Raw genomic sequence first — 6,000 nt, forward strand, 5'->3', positions numbered from 1 at the left:
CGGTCAAAGACTCATGAGGCTGAGGCAGGGAGATCGCCCCATTAGGCAGTATGTCAGTGAGTTTCGTTCTCTAGCAACAGAATCTGAATGGAACGAGAAGTCTTTGATCTCTGCGTTCCAGAGCGGTCTTAACCGCACTATCGGTTGTGAGATGGCGCTCCGGCAGGAACTCCATTCACTGGATGAGGTCATCGAGGCAGCTATTTGGGTTACTGACCAGTCGGCGTTTTGGCAGCCAGAACCATCATGGAACCGCCAGCCTTCCGTGAGTAAGCCCCACTCAGAACCCCCTCACCCAGTTCCTGAGTCCAGCGGGGGTTCGAAGGTGGAACCGATGCAAGTGGGTCGGACTCGTCTGTCGGCAGAGGAACGTCATCGCCGTCTGGTGGCTGGTCTGTGTCTTTACTGTGGTCAGGAGGGGCAACCGAGTCAGCAACTGCCCAGTGAAGCCTAGAATGACGGCAGGTGAGGACTCTCTTTTGAGCAGAACGTTCTGTGTGTCCAGCGCCTCTCGTGTTCAGCCCTTGGTCTGTGTGTGCTCTAACTCTGTGTCCTCTGCAGCTTCCAGTCCTGATAGACTCCGGGTCAGACGCTAATCTGATGGATGAAGAATTAGCTAAGCAGCTCCACCTCAGTCTGCTCCCGGTTCTGAAGCCCCTGGAGGCGCGGGCTTTAGACAATCACATTAGCTGTAGAGTGACTCAACAGACTCAACCAGTTACTGTCCGGTTCAAAGATGGTCACTCTGAGGAAATCAGTTTCATGTTTATCGTTCTGACTCTCACCCTCTCATATTAGGTCACCCCTGGCTTTCTTTCCATAACCCCTGTATTAACTGGCAAACGGGGGAGGTCAAGCTTGGGAGAGGGGTGTGGTTCCTGTCGTGAGGGGTCCAGGATCCTGACCCTCCGTCCAAGCCAGTTCCAGGTTCACTGTGGCACCTGTCATCTCTCCGGAGGAGCAGGAGAACGGTGTTCCCTGCTCTTAGTAAGGTACCAGAGTGTTATCAGACCTTAAGGAGGTATTTAATAAGTCACGCGCTACTGCGCTGTCCCCTCACAGACCGTATGACTGTTGCCATTGATTTGCGTCCTGGTACCTGCCCCCCTAAGGGGAGGCTGTATCTCTCTGTCTGGCCCCAGAGACGGCCGCAATGAAAAAGTATATTGAGAGTCCCTGGCGGCCAGCCTGATTCGACCATCCTCATCTCCAGCTGGGGCAGGGTTTTTCTTCGTCAACAAGAAGGATAAGACGCTACGCCCTTGTAGTGACTATCGTGGCCTTAATGACATTACCATCCGTAATAGATATCCGTTACCCCTCATGTCTTCAGCCTTCAAACTATTACACGGGGCCAAAGTATTCACCAAGTTAGACCTCCGTAACACATATCACTTGGTGAGAATCAGAGAAGGGGACGAGTGGAAGACTGCCTTTAACACCCCCAGTGGACACTATGAGTACTTAGTGATGCCGTTTGGTCTCACTAACGCCCCCGCTGTTTTTCAAGCATTAGTCAATGACGTGTTACGTGACATGCTCAATGTTTTTGTATTTGTGTATCTGGATGATATTCTTATTTTTTCCCCGGCTGAGGAGTCACATGTCCAGCATGTCCGCCAGGTGCTCCAAAGACTTCTCCAAAACCAACTGTTTGTAAAAGCTGAGAAGTGTGAGTTTCACCGCCCGTCTGTTTCCTTTCTGGGTTTTATCATCGCAGAGGGGAGTGTCCAGATGGACCCAGACAAGGTCAGTGCTGTCAGGGATTGGCCCACGCCCACCAGTCGTAAGGATGTCCAGAGGTTCCTTGGATTTGCTAACTTCTACAGGAAGTTCATTAGGGGGTTCAGCAGTGTGGCTGCCCCTTTGCATGTTCTAACCTCTCCCAAGTCTGTTTTCAGATGGAATCCCGAAGCTGACGCAGCGTTTGTGAAGCTGAAAAGGGCGTTCACCTCGGCCCCCATTCTGTCGGTTCCGGATCCAGTTCGTCGTGGAGGTGGACGCCTCTGATCTGGGGGTCGGGGCAGTCATTTCCCAACGCTCTCCAAAGGACAACAGACTTCACCCGTGCGCTTTCCTCTCCAGGAGACTGTCCAAAGCGGAAAGTAACTATGACATCGGCAACAGGGAGTTGCTAGCCATCAAGGTGGCCCTGGAGGAATGGCGCCACTGGCTGGAGGGAACCGAAATACCATTCATGATCTGGACGGATCACAAAAACCTAGAGTATCTGCGGTCTGCAAAGAGACTCAACTCCCGTCAGGCCAGGTGGGCTCTGTTCTTTACACGATTCAATTTTTCACTGTCTTATCGGCCTGGTTCCAAAAATGTGAAACCTGACGCTCTGTCCAGACTCTTTATGCCCGTCAACTCTGATTCTGAACCAGGACCTATCCTCCCTGAGACCTGTGTGGTGGGGGCGGTGCAGTGGGAGATTGAGAAATCTGTTATTAATGCATTACGTGATTCTGACATCCCGGCTGGCGTTCCACCAGACCGCCTGTTTGTTCCTGATCACTTCCGCCCACAGGTCATCCACTGGGCTCACACATCCAGGCTGACATGTCACCCAGGAGTCCAGCGGACTGCGTTCGTTATTAAACGGCGCTTCTGGTGGCCCGCTTTGGAGAAAGAAGTGGCGGAGTACGTTGCTGCCTGTCCCATCTGTGCTGCGTGTAAGACCTCCAATAAACCTCCGGTTGGTCAATTACACCCTCTACCTGTTCCCAGTAGACCCTGGTCTGATGTGTCACTAGACTTTGTGACGGGGCTGCCCCCGTCTGATGGAAATACCACTGTGTTGACCATTGTAGACCGTTTTTCCAAGATGGCTCACTTTGTTCCACTACCTAAGCTCCCCTCTGCTAAGGAGACAGCAGAGGCCATGTTATATCATGTCTGTCGATTACATGGTTTTCCCAGAGACATTGTTTCGGACAGAGGTCCTCAGTTTGTCGCACGTTTTTTGGCGTGCTTTTTGTTCCCTTATTGGGGCGTCTGTTAGTCTGTCCTCGGGCTATCACCCACAGTCCAACGGTCAGACTGAGCGGCTCAATCAGGTGCTGGAGGCCGGTCTTAGAGTTTTGGCCTCTCACAACCCTGCTTCATGGAGCCGCCAGCTGATCTGGGTTGAATATGCCCACAACTCGCTGCCCTGTGCTTCTTCTGGTCTGTCTCCTTTTCATGTAGTTTGTGGTTATCAACCTCCTCTGTTCCCGGCCCTGGAGAAGGACGTCAGCGTCCCCTCAGCTCTGGCCTTGATAAGGAGATGCAAAAGGACCTGGATTCGCGCCAGACAAGCTCTATTGAAGGCCTCGGGGGTCTACAAGGCAGCTGCGGACCGGCACAGGACTCCAGCCCCGGTCTACCAGCGCGACCAACGTGTGTGGCTGTCAACCCGTCATCTTCCCTTGAGGGTGGAGAGCCGCAAATTGGCACCCAGGTTCGTGGGCCCATTCCTATCTCAAAAATTATTAATCCTGTCTCTGTCCGTCTGAAGCTACCTAGGACCATGAGGATTCATCCTACCTTCCACGTGAGTCAAGTTAAACCGGCTAAGGAGAGCCGGTTAGTCCCTCCCACCCAGCCACCACCGCCCCCCCGGATCATTGATGGAGGCCCAGCCTACACTGTACGCCGGCTCCTAGCGGCCCGTCGCCGGGGAAGAGGATTTCAATACTTGGTGGATTGGGAAGGATACGGCCCTGAAGAGCGTTCCTGGGTGCCCGCCTCTTACATCCTGGACCCGGACCTGATCCGGGACTTCCATCACCGCCACCCGGAGGTTCCTGGGCCGTCCGGTGCCGTCCCCTAGAGGGGGGGGTACTGTCATGTCTGCTCCCAGACTGTGTCTGTCTTTTCTGTTTTCTCTGTCATTTCCTGTTTTATTTTGTTAAGTTTCCCTCTTGTGTCATGTCTGGTGTTTTTACTTCCCCTCCTTGATTGTTTCACCTGCTCCTGATTACCTGACTCCTCCCTGATTATCTCCACCTGTGTCCTATTGTCTTCCCTCCCTCTTGTGTATTTAAACCCTGTGTTTTCCCCTGTTTCTTTGCCAGTTTGTGTTCTACCTTTGTGTGCTCACTTACCAGCGTTCTTGGATACCTGTCAGTCTGTCTGCCCGTTTTGACCCGTTTTGCCTTCCGACCACCGATTCTGCCTGTTCCTCGTCTGCCTGCTCGTCTGGTTCTGACCTGGTTCGTACTTCGACTTTTGATTCTGCCTATTCCCTGTTTACCTCAGCCTCCAACGTGTTACCTTGTGTTTCGACCCTCGCCTGGACCCTGACCGTGAGTAGCCTTTCCCTCATGTCCCGTTGCCTCCTGAATTGCCCTCCTGTGTATGACCTGGCTTGTTTTTTGACTATCCTCTGTTTTGCCCTAGTCGGGGTGTTGACGGGAATCCTCCGGCTCGGCCGTGCTGACCATCCATATTCTCCGCTCACAGCCCGGACGAAGAGTCCAGAATCACACGCCTTCACAGACGTGTTAACTATTTTGTGCTGTGTTTTTACTACTGTGATTGTGTTTAATAAACACTCTCAAATGGTCATCTGCGTTCTGGTCTTGCATTTGGGTTCAGCCTTTGTACTAGTCCCATTACAGATTCAGGAAAAATGTAAAGGAATATATTTTTTAATTGATTCTAGTTGATTATTTGATTATTTCAATAAGTGAAAAAATAGTGAAAATGTGAAAATGACAGACAACTTGTACTTAAATCAAATGTGCAATAACTTGTTTTTACCTCCCAGTACTTGTAGTATTTTTCTGTCTGATACAGTAATCTATTTTACAAGTGTGTATTTGTGTCTATGTTTTTTACCTCCGCCAAGGAGGTTCTGTTTGTGCTGGAACTGGTCTGTGTGTGTCTGTGTGTGTGTGTGTGTGTGTGTCTGTGTGTGTGTGTGTCTCTCTCTGTGTGTCTGTCTGTCTGTCTGCAAGATAAATCAAAAAGTTATGGATGGATTGGGATGAATATTTCAGTAAATGTTGATTCTGGCACAGGGAACAAATGATTCCATTTTGGGGGTGGGGGGGTGGGGGGGCTGATCTGCCTTGGTGGAGGTCTGCGCTGTCTAAGTGCTTTTCTAGTTTTATATGTTTTAGCTGTGTTCATGTTTTGGTTCATGTCTTTTTTGGACTCCATGACTCAGCGAAACGCACAAGAATTCCAGTTGCATTTATGTTGTACTGTACTGTATTATATTGTATTACATTGTATTATATTGTATTATATTGTACTGGTTTATTCCAGAACCAGCTGGAAACTACACACAAGTCTTTCCAGGTGTGGCGTCAGCATCAGTCGTATCATTTTACAGTATTACCTTCAAACCAAAGGCAACAGTTGGAATTATGGAGGATACACGACAGTATTATAATACAGTTTACAAGATTTACAACGAAAGGTTTATTTGACTTTTTATTTCATTTGCCTTTTTTTTTCTTCTTTTCTGAACTTCTTTTGTGCATCATCAGAACAGCTGAACGGTGGTCTGGCTCCTTTTGACTTTGCCAAAGGAATCTTCCTAAAGTATGTGAGGCTCCTGCTGATATTCTACTGTCTGTTCATGAGTTTGTTGAACCACATTTAGACGCTGAACCTGAACTGAAGGAACAGAGGGAAGAGAAGAAAGGGAAAGAAGAGAAGGAAAGAGTGAAGGAGGGAGAAAAAGGAAGAAGGTGATGAAGACCCTCACAAAAAACTATCAACAATACTAGAATTAAAGGTTTATTCTGTGGTTTCTTTTTTAAACTCCATTAATGAGCAGACAGTTCCCTGACTGTTCCCATGTTGTAAACAGGCTGAAGCACCGTCACACACTGACTCCACCTTTCAAAGACTGAAAACAAACGCACTAAAATATGGACATTGTCTGATGTTTTTTCTGGACATTCAAACACAGAGTTTCCTTCCATGATGCCCCTGTTAGTCAGGTTAACATTTAAGCTCTAATTGTTGTTATAAAAAGCTTCCAGTAAAAACAGGTATTTTAAT

Source organism: Sphaeramia orbicularis, chromosome 20, assembly GCF_902148855.1.
Source record: "Sphaeramia orbicularis chromosome 20, fSphaOr1.1, whole genome shotgun sequence".
Classification (NCBI taxonomy): domain Eukaryota; kingdom Metazoa; phylum Chordata; class Actinopteri; order Kurtiformes; family Apogonidae; genus Sphaeramia; species Sphaeramia orbicularis.